This window comes from Citrus sinensis, chromosome 1 (assembly GCF_022201045.2).
Source record: "Citrus sinensis cultivar Valencia sweet orange chromosome 1, DVS_A1.0, whole genome shotgun sequence".
Lineage (NCBI taxonomy): Eukaryota > Viridiplantae > Streptophyta > Magnoliopsida > Sapindales > Rutaceae > Citrus > Citrus sinensis.
This window is the reverse complement of record NC_068556.1, coordinates 11489410-11501416: the sequence shown is the minus strand read 5'-3', so window position 1 is coordinate 11501416 and position 12007 is coordinate 11489410. Positions and strand designations below refer to the sequence as shown.

At 29.4% G+C, this 12007-nt stretch overlaps 1 long non-coding RNA gene across 2 annotated transcripts; it reads left to right on the top strand.

The window, feature by feature from the left end:
* The first annotated feature begins 2978 nt into the window (after positions 1–2978).
* LOC102624495 (uncharacterized) lies at positions 2979–10484 on the top strand. 2 transcript variants are annotated; one of them, XR_003064909.2, is made up of 3 exons: positions 2979–3369; positions 3472–3530; positions 10020–10484. It is a non-coding gene; the product is annotated as an uncharacterized LOC102624495 (long non-coding RNA). The 2 variants fall into 2 exon arrangements; XR_370379.4 differs by lacking the exon at positions 10020–10484 and adding an exon at positions 4681–4934.
* The last annotated feature ends 1523 nt before the right edge of the window (positions 10485–12007 follow it).

Genomic DNA, 12007 nt, shown 5'->3' with positions numbered 1-12007 from the left:
CTTTCTCTGTAACTCTCTAAAATCAAATTTTATGAGATTTAAGAACCTCTTATGTTGATCAAACTTAGAAAAGGTTGTTAGTATAAATCTAGATTTTTTCCACCATTTGGAACAAACCTTAACTTGTATTTAGTCAATATTTTATCTCTATTATATATCATCTTCTTCATCTATGTCAAGTACACTTCACCAAATTCTTCTTCAACTTCTTGTTCACTCTTTTTTGTTATAAATGGCTCTAGGCTCTACTTCGAACTAAATGTTGTTCAATTTGTTTGTTCTTCTGTAAGTGTTGTGGGTTTAAAGCCTTAAATGAGCATTTGTTTTATTGGAAATACACCTCTACTGATGATGCAAGGTGGCTTAAAGTTAGTGCACCACAACTCTTAGTTCCATAACTTTAAGGATGTCTAAAGAACATGCATTTCATGGCTCTTAGCTCCGATTAGTCTTGCTTTATAAGTTCATACATTGGAAAACCAAATATTTTCAAACCCAATAAAGTATCTTTCTATAACACATCTTCATTGGAATCTTAAACTAAAAAGTTGTTAAAGAACTCTTGTTTACAACATTGCAGGCAATATTCAAAGCTTCTACCTAAAAAGACTTTAGAAGCTTTTAGTAAATCAATATGCATTTGACTTGTTCACTCGAGATCATACTAATTTTCTCAGCTAAGCCATTTAACTAAATTGTGTGTTTCATAATTTTATGCATAATGATTCTTAGTTTTTTTTTATAAAAAAACTCCTTAAGCACCGCATTGCAATATTCAAGATCAAAAACAATTCTCAATGCCTTAACATTTGCACCATTCTATATGCCAACCAATGTCTTCCAATTTTTCAAGCTTTCGAACACTTCATCTTTGTTTTCAACCACATAAACCCAAATCATTTCAAAAAAATAATCTGTAAAGTTAAATTACTAAAATATAGGGGCTATTATATACATAATATTATAAAAGCAATTGACATTTTGATATGATGTGACCAGCACACTTTATTCATGATCTTCTTAGCTATATATAAAGATTGTACTAAGTTTTACAACTATTATATCATGTGATCATGCCATTGATATTTCATATTGATACAAACAATATTGATAAAAACTATGATACTCAACTGTCTTTATTCAATTCGTATTTTGTACCTTTGATTTCTTTCACTTGAATCTTACCCCTTGATTAATAATACTTCCATATTGTTCGTCCATATTGCTTTCTCTTCAAGCTTTAACATCCTCTACACCAAATTCAAATTTCCAGCCAACATTAGCTTCATTATGACATTTTCTCAAACATCGGCTTTAACTTCCTCTCTTAAAATCAACTTTCCAAATTGGCGTTAAGTTTGGTTTTGAGATATTGAAAGCAAGTTGTTGAAAGGGCCTTATTTAAGATATTGACCACTTGGTATTTATGTTTCATATATTTCACATTAATCTCGTTTGCTAAGATTTTTTCTTTGATGAAATGCACATTATTTTGAAGTTTTGGTTCTCTTACTAAAGGCAGGACTTTTCGCAAGTGCAATGGCAGTTTTGTTATCACATCATATAATTAGCATTTGTTTTCATTTAATTTGTAGTTTTGTAAGTGGAGATTTTGTTTCAATGACTATTGCAGCTCTCCAGCATCACTGTTGGATTTGAATATGACCTTTTGCATTTTAAAGCTCTAGAAAACCAAGTTTCCAGCTAGAAATATGATATTTCCACTATTGACCTCCTATAATCTCAATTAGCTACCTAATCAACATTTATCTATGTTGTAATTTCCATCTTTGCGCATGGAAGGTAATAAAGTCTATGGTCAATTGCTCTTTTGAGGTACATCAATACTTTCTTCCATCTTTGCCATTGCATTTGTCTAGGAATTTGAACAGATTAAGAAAGCTTGTTTATACTTTAAGTTGTGTTTGATCTTCTAATAATAACATACCTTAGATCTCTAACCACACTTATATAGAGCGTTTTGTCTTCAAACTCTTTGCCACATTCATCTTCTTTAGCATTCTATGTGAATTGTGCATTTAAGGTCATAGGCATAAGACTTGGTTTACAATCCCTTATATTTGTTTTGCTAAGCACATTTTGTATATACTTTGCTTGACATAGATGCATTTCTCCACAGTCTCTCTTTTACTTCAATTCTTAAAAAGTAACTCAATGTTCAAAGCACCTTAACTGAAAAGTTCTCATTTAGTCTCTTGATCATACCTTCCATCAACTTTTTATCATTCATGTGATTAAAATGTCATCAATATAAATCAGCATGTAAACTAAGTTTCCTTTGTTCTTGCAATGGAATAGTGAAGTATATGATACTGCATTCTTGAAACCACCAGCTCAACAATATTGTTTTTAGCTTCTCATACCAGCCCTAGGTATAAATTTTATATACAACAATATTGCAGATGTGATCTGGGTTTTTCCTATTTTCAAGGCCATTTGGTTGTTGTATATAAAATGTTTCACACAACTCTTTATTGAGGAAAGTATTACTAACATCAACTTGTTTAATACTCTAGCCACAAGTCACACATAACAAGAAAACTACAAAAGATTGTAGACACTTTATGACAGATTATGAGAAAAAAGACTTATGTCATGAACACACGACAACTTTGTAATAGATTTTGAGTCTATCAAGATTTCATGATGGACTTATGATAGAAATTTATTCTATTAAGAATTTATGATATACTAATGATAGATTTTGTGTGTATTAAAAATGTATGATAGAATTTTAATGTTGATTTTATTTTAGCGGGTTTGACTTAATTTTTTTAGTTATATTTTTTTAAAACATATTTTTATTAAGTGATTGAAGAAACGCTATCGTTTCTTTTAAGTTAATACAGTGGCATTTCAGCTTATCATTTGAAAACATTAATTTTTAAATTAAATTATAAAAAATGAAAAACTAAATGCATCGTTTTAGTACTTGGTAACTTCTTTTCTTTTTTCTTTTTTTTTTTAAGTGTTGAACTTACAACACAAAACACACTTGAAATCAGAAACCCTAAACGTTTGAAAAATTGAAATAGCCACAGTAATAACTAAATCTCTCTCTCTCTCTCTCTCTCTCTCTCTTTCTCTACAAATACCTTTTCTGCCATTGCCTAACATTCACAAGATTTGATCAATCATGTTCGTGAGGGTACACATCCACCACCAGATTTTTAAACATCTGAACTTTCAGAACTGCTTTTCAACTTCTTTTTTCTAGACACCGTAGCTGCGAACTAGCCGCACCTCCCTATTGCCACTGCCACCACTGCACCGCCAACCGCACCTCACCATATCCTAAAGTATTACAAAAGGAGTTTTGGTTGAGGAGGGAGATCCTCTCTCCGGCAGGTAGCTCTTTTCTTTTCTCTTATTTTTTATTTTTCTTCTATTTTTTGTTTGTTTTATTTTTTATTTTCTTATGTACTTCTTTTTATGTTTTGTTATTTTTAGTTGTTTTATGTGGTCTCTTGGTGCCATTTCTGCTCTTGGTGAAAGCATCATAGTTACCGGTAATTAATAAGTTATTTAATTAACCCTCTTTTACTTTTTTTTAACATTTTATGTTTTTTTGGCTTACAGTCATACCAATTAAAGAATGGCTTTCAGAGCTGAAATGTTTTTGATTAAATTAGTCACATAGTGGTTGTAACTATTGTTATTTTACTCTTTCAAAATGCACTTTTAATGTTGCCAAATCCTTTTATTTAGTTTTTTTTTTAATTTTCATGCATGATGGGGGGCAATGCAGTAAGTCAATTTTCGTGCTCATGGCCATCCTAAGTCCTATGATGCCTTACTGAGTACCCATATTATGGGTTTAAGTAACAGTAGCAAACCTTAAGAAAGTTAATTTGGATGTTTCATTTCTTTATAAGATTTGCCTTGTTAAATTATTAAATAATTGAACTTATGATTCCACTAAGGCATTGGCCACAAGAATTGAACTCAACTAGGAGCAAGGTAGAAGAGGAACCATTTATTTTTTTATCATTTACCTAATATTATGCTATTTGCAAACTAAATGATTCATGGACATGGAATATAACTCATGGTCTATCTGTAAATCAAATTATTGTCCAGTTACATATTTTGTTTATTCTTTGATATGTTTTGGATGCTTTTTGGTTTTAGGATTTACTATGTATTGTGTATAATGGTGCATAATGGTCAAGTTTTTGGAGGATCCAGAGAACAATGAAAAAAAACCATTGGACCAAAAAATTAAAGATCAATTTAAGTTCATGAGTCTTAAAGGAGCGATAGACTATGACCTGAGTTGGCAAATCGTATCAATTCTTTTTCAATAGTTCTACTTTGCTTTTCCTCTATTTGATGATAATAGAAATTGCTTCTATAATGATGGAGACCTCTGCTTTAGCATCCATAAATTTGTTATAAGCTCAAAAGTTTTCGCCAAATTTTATTCCTAATAATTTCATTTTTCCTACTTTGGATTGATGGCCTCTTGATCAGGGAGACAATGGCTATGTTTTTATGTGTATTGGCTAGGCATTTTGAGTTGTATTATAGGATTAATATTGATTAAAGTTAGGATGGATGTGGGTTGTATGGCACTTGAATAATATAATAGATGTAAAAGTTATCTTATAGTTACATTGCTTACTGTTTTAATTTTTTTTCTTTTTTTTTCCTGAGCAGAAATATATTTCAAATAAGTGAAATTGTATTGAGATAAAGATTGAAGGATTACTTGCTCAAAGGCACGGCTTCTCTTGTTGTGCTTAAAGGTTACATTACTGCAGGACGGAAATGATAAAAATTATTTTACAAAATTAAAGGTTGATGTAGTATGAATAACCTGAATAATTGAGGGAGTTATAGCTTGGATAGTTAAATTTATCTTAAATGGATTTTTGGTTATTAATTGGTGGATGTATTTTTTATTTATTAGATATTTGATTACTCTGGTGGATGTAACTTTTGATTTGTTAGATGGTTGTACTTAGGATGTTTTTTAATAAACTAATTTTTATTTAAAAATTAAATTTTAAAAAATTGCAAATTTGGGAATTTATAAAATAAATAATACAACTTAAATTTTAATATTAATACAACTCTAATAATAATAAAAATCAAAATAGCAAAATTTGGGAATTTATGAAATAAATAATACAATTTAAATAATAATATTAAAATTAAAATTAATTCCATTCTAATAATAATAAAATTCGAAAAATAATAATAATTTTAGGTAATGTTAATTGAAATAATAAAAATTTACCAGCCAAAAAAATTTCAAAAATGAAAAAAAAAAATCAAATATTTTTTAACTTCCTACTAAAATATAGTGTGATACACATACGACTATTAAAAACTAGGGTAATTATCTACTGACCACCTTTTTTTAATTTTTTAAAAAATAAACAAATCTTTCTTTTTTTGGCAGCGCTCCACCTGCAGTTAACATTTTTTTTCATTGGTCCACTTCCGTTATAACGATGTTAGAACTTTGCTGACATCATAAGGGTAAAATTGTCATTTCACAACAACATTGTTTAAAGACAAAAGTGAACAAGTGCAAAACAATATAATTTTAAGTGGAGTTCAGCAAAAAAAAAATTAAGAATTTTGTACTTTTAAAAAATGCGAAAAAAGGTAATTATGGATAATTGTCCTTTTACATTTGGGGGTAAAAAAGTCATTTATATAATATTCAGTTAGTTTTCTTAATAGTTTGAAGACGGAAGTGAACAAGTGCAAAATAATATAACTTCAAGTGGGGTTCAGCAAAAAAAAAAAATTAAGAATTGTGTATTTTTGAAAAAGTGCAAAAACATAGGTGGTCGGTGGATAATTGCCTTAAAAACTATCATAAATTTATGACTGAAATTTTTTTGTCATAAATCAATGACAGTGGCATAGATAACAGACAAATTGTATGTCATACACCCTCTTTTATAATAGTTATTTTCTGTCATCTATTACTTGTTTTCTAGTAGTGACAACTAAGCTCAAGATAATTTTAACCATTGAGGGCTTAAGCACAAGGCTAAATGTTTCAGTATAAATAATCCCCTCTATTTGATGATAAACCTCAATAACTAGCATTGTGTCTTGATATTGTCCCATTCGGGTTGTACTTCACTTGTATACCTATTGTTTCTAATCACTTTCATATTTTCTCTAGTTTTACAAGCTCCTATGTGTTGTTGTTCATAAGGGCTTTGTACTCTCCATCATAACATTTCTTACACTTCATTGTTCAATGAATGTTTTGTGTTTGCTGGCAAACATTTAACTTTTTGATTTGAGACTTCTTGATTTGGACCTTGTAACGATAAGATAAGTAAAGAGTGTATGCTCAAGTTGGGTTTTTAATGTATGATTTAGTTCTATTATTTCATTTGGTTCAAACTGGTCGTTAAGAGCTATGTTTTGAGTATTTTCAATGTATTTTGATGGGTATGTTTCAATAGTTGTAGGCCTATATATTTGTTCAAGTGTGTTTTGGTTTTGTGTTGGTAAGCAATCTTCTTCATTGGATAACAATTGATACTGATTAAATGTTTCTATATGACCTATTGTATATTTTACACACAGTTAGGATTTTGTTTTTCACTCTAAAAGACTCATCAAGGTTAACAAGAAAATTAGATTCATTAAATACAACATTTATTTCAATATAAACTCTACTTAAACTATAAAGACACTTATAACCCTTTGTGCATTGTGCTGTAACCAATTAAAACATACATTGAAGTGCGAAATTGAAGCTTATTCCTATTGTATGGTTTTAAATGGGATAACAAGCACTTCGAAGACTGATAGAAAGATATAATATGGTTTTTATTTGTAGAGCTTCTCAAATAGAAATAGGTGTCCAGAACTAGTAGGGTAACCCTTTGATTAGATAAATTGATGTTTCTATTGCTTTCCACTACAGTTTCATTGGCATATATGCTTGAACCAATGATGTTAAGGTTATCTCTACAATGTATTGGTGTTTTCCCTTTACTTTGCCATTTTGCATTAAAGTGTATGGTCATGAGTGTCTAAAGATGATTCCTTTTCTTTTTAAATGTTCTTTTAGAGGCTCGAATTCACCACCTCAACCACTTTGTAGACACTTGACTCTTTTTTCTAGGGATCTTTCAATTTGTATTAGAAAAATGAGAATTTTTCTTGTTGATTCACATTTGTTCTTAATTGGAAACATCCAAATGTATCTAGTATAGTCATCTACCAGGCTTAGATAGTATTTATATCCTCCACCTGACGTTAATAGTGCTAGTCCCCAAATATCTATATGAAGCAATTCTAGATGCGCATGAGTTTTCATCCTGTGAGGTTTTCAAGTTAAGTTTATGATTTTTTACCATATTGACAGGTTAAACAAAAGAAAATTGCAAAACTGTATTCATGACTGAGGTATTATTACCATTTGACACCATTTGCTTAAGAACAACATCACTTAAATGTCCTAGTTTTCTGTGTAACATGTTTAGTTGCTTCATTACTAGAAAAAAAGGTTTTACTTGTGCCAAATTATTATCAGTAATTACTTTTCCTAACACTTTTTAATTGTGTCAGTAATGTTTAAGCCAGAACACATTGACATTAATTTACAGTGCCAATGATTTTTGTATCAGTAATTCACGTCACTATAATATCACTAACATAATGACACGGTGGTGTTAGTAGTTGATAATACTCTTTCCATATAAGTGATTTATGTGAGTACAGTATCAAGAGCACAACAACTTGATAACGTTAAAAAATATTAATGTCATTTTACATATTTAGTGTCAGTATTTAGTAATGTTATGTTATTTTTGGTTAATAGTATATTTTTACTTTAATTATATTTTTTCATATTTGTTTTACAGTCAAGTGAAAACTCAAAATATATTAAATATACCAAATCTTGCAACACTATTCACATAATAAACATCTCAAATACATCTCTTGAATTCATATAATTCATATAATTCAATTATGTCGTTGTTTGGAAAAAAAAAAATAAGTACCAAATTAAGAAACAACAAAGTTCTAAATTAGGTCTTATTTCAACTTATCATAAAAATAGAAATGATCCTTAAGTATCTACACATTAAAAGCTCATACCCTATGAAATACATTAAAGCTCAAATTACTGAAAAATCTTAATCGATCATTTTTCATTGAGGTTGACATTTTATGACAGTTCACAATACAAAATTATTCACATATAAGTCAAACATTGGATTAAAGATCCAATAATGTTGGAAATGGGATCTAACAATCTTTTGCTTGAGCTATATGTGTAACCTTATAATTATACTTTGCAAAAATAATTGTATGAGCTCAATCTTATTGTCATTACCAATATATATATATATATATGTACAACCACTTTGGTTCATCAACCATATCAATGTAAGATCAAACTAGTCTTTGTTACAATTGTCGCTATACTAATACAACTAAATGACATGGATCATCATGTCAATGTGTAGCACAAAAATTTCATGCATTTTGATGTTAACATGCCTATTTTCAGTTGGTTCATCTTAAACCTTAGTAAGATCAAACCAAATCAAAATTAGAGTGTAAATAAACCAACACTTTATTTCTATAGAAAATAACATTGATTTTCCATAAATTGAAATAACTGAAAAATATTTATATCATAAAAGCATCTAAAATCACAAACTCCTACTAAAATTGAATATCTTATAATGGTATGACAGTGATACGAGCAATGTGCTCATAAACATTTTAGGTTGCAATCCTTTAGTAAGCGGATCCATAATCATGGAATTTATGTCGATGTGCTCTGTAGACAATTTTCTATTGCTGTTCTTTAACAACTAAGAAATTGATGTCTATATTTTTTACTTCGTATAGCTCATGTTGTTATTTGAATAAAGCACTAATGACTTATTATTACCATCTGCTATACTCAGCCCCATGACAAAATTTTGTAACCATATTCCGTGATTAGATACCTTATAACATGTTATGAACTCTATTGCAATCATAAAATAGGCTATAAGAGATTGTTTAGTATTCTTTTTGGCATCTAGCAAAATTAAAGTCAGTATACCCAACGATCTCCAGCTAATTTGACATTCGATATGTAAGCATGTAGTCTTTATAAGTATTGCAAGACTCGTTTGGCTACTTTCCAATAGTATACTCCTAGATTGTTTAAATATCTACATAAAATCCTAATAACATATGCAATATCCACTTGCGTACAAACCAAGTATACATCGGACTTTCTACTACTGACACATAAGGAATATTTTGCATTTCATTTTCCTCAAAATCATTCTTGGGGCACTTATTGAGACTAAACTTATCTCTCTTAACCATAGGGGTATCACTTAATTTGTAATCTTGCATGTCATATCTTTTGAGAACATTTTCAATATAGTTCTTTTCTGATAGTCTTAGAATACACCAGGAACAATCTCGGTGTATCTATTGCCTTATAAACCTATATCATTATCTGCAAGTAAAATGCCATCGACATATAGAACTAGAAAAATATACTTGCTCCAATAGTACTTATAGTATATGCAATCATCAACCAAATTCATCTAAAAACCAAATGACATAATCATTTGATGAAACTTGAAATGATTGTTAAGATGCTTGCTTAAGCCCATAGATAGATTTATTGAGTTTACAAACAATATTCTTTGGGTCTTCTCACACACAATTTTCTGACACCACCATATAGATCATCTCATCAGTATCACCACTGAGATACATTGTCTTCACATTCATTTGATGTACTCTATATTAAAATGCTTTACTAATGCCATTATGATCCTAAAAGAGTTTTTTAAAGAAATCAGAGAGAAAATCTCTTTATGGTCAATGATTGACACTAAAAAGTGTACATTTAATAAGGATAAAATTATTAGTTTTTCACTTATTGTGTCGATTAATGCGTTCATTATTTCTAAATTATTTTAATACTCCCCAAATATATTTTATGTTAAATTAATTCGTAATTTGTTAATTTTTATCTTGTAAATATTTTTCAGGAATAAAGATGGAATTGGAATTGAAAGTGGGAACAAAGAAGAGCTACTGGAACAAAATTGAAGAGATGTAATAATAAATAACAAATAAAATAAAATAAAAAGAAAAAAAAAGAACAAAAGAACAAAAACATGTTGGTGATGGTCAGGAGGCCATCACGCCTCCTGACCATCACACATTTCAACACACTTATATATTTTAAAATAATAATAAATAAATAATAAAATAAAGAAAGTTAAAGGCAATTGTTGCCTATAAAAAGGGAGGAGAAATTGAAGAGCAAGAGGGCGAGAGAGCTATTTTGAAAGCTGAAGCCAAGACTGAAGAAATTCTATCTTGCTTTCCTTTCTTTTCTTGTTTCCATTTGTATCAATTTTCTTTGTAATATATTTCAAGAAGTTTATCAAATAAAAAGAGTGTTGTGTTTTCTTTCAATATGAGTAGCTAACTTTATTAAGTTAAGGTGAAGGGTGAAGCTCAATGTTTCAAACTATTAATTATTATTATTTTCTCAAATGAGTTTTTAAGTTTATTTAATTCTTTTCTAATTATTTTTATATCATGTTCATTTATAAATCTCACTGGATTTTATGGTATTTTGACATAATGTCGACACATTATTATAGTGTGGCACATTAGGAACTTTATTCTATATTTATCCACACACATAGAATTAAATGATATAATAATTAATTGGTAAAAGTGAGGCAAAATATAAATGAGAGAGTATTAAAATTATAGTTTGAATACAGAGAGTGGATCCTAAACCTTAGCTTATTTTTAAATTGATTTCAAATAATTTCTTTTCCCCACAATTAATTTTCTTAGTTTTACTAGATTTAAAACTCTCTGTGGTTCGACCCCGGTCTCACCGGGTTATGTTAGAGCATCTCCAAAAGCCTTTATAAATTTTACTCTTCAAATACTTATTTGCTTACCTATGTGGCAAATAGAAGGGTGAAAAATATGATATTCTCCAAAAGACTCTTCAAATAGAAATAAGTTAATATTATTTTAATCAAATAATTATTTTTTTAAAGGAAAAGTCAATAGCAATTAAAGCAATTCTCTCTCTTTATTCAATGAAAAGTAATAAAATATAAATTGAAGAGTGAGAAATTAACTCTCCAAATTTGAAGAGAGTGAATCAATTCTTATTTGAAGAATCTTAATTGGAGTGTCTTTTGGAGCTTTAAATATTGATGTGGCTCTTCAAATAAGTAATAAAATCTTATTTGAAGAGCTTTTTGGTGATGCTCTTATAACTAGACACTCTTATACTTGAGAGTAATACACTTTTGAGTCGTGTCAGTCAATGCTTTCTTTTTGTGTAAAGCCCTTTGCGACAAGACATGCCTTGTACCTCTCCACATCACCTTTCGAATCCATCTTGATCTTATATTTCTATTTGCAACTAATAGGGCTCGTATCTTTTGGTAATAGGTTAAGATCCCATACATCATTGTCCTTTATGAACTTCATCTTCTCATATATAGCACTAATATATTTTAAGAGTTAGAACTTTAAATGCCTCCATAAAAATTGATCCGATCATCTTCCATCACTTTAATGTCCACCTCATTGTCTTGGAGAAATACAATGTAGTCATTAGCATTGCACTTCTCCGTTTTTCGGTGGATCTTCTTAATAACATAGATTTTTGAGGTAGTACAGTTTATTCCTCTAGAACAATTTCTTGTATGGAGGCTTCCAATATTGTCTTGATCTATTATATTTTGAGCAAAGCTAGGAATAAAACCTTGATCAATGCCAATATCATCCATGGGAATATCAACATATTCCTTTTCAAACACAAACTCTCTTACCGTATCTCCCCTGTAAACTCAACATCCTCAAAAAACAGGGGCATGTCCTAACTCGAATATCAACTTAGTATTGGGATTATAAAACTTATACCACTGGATCTTTCAAAGTATTCAATAAAATTGCAACTTATTGTCCTTAATATCTAATTTCATTTCATTAGGCT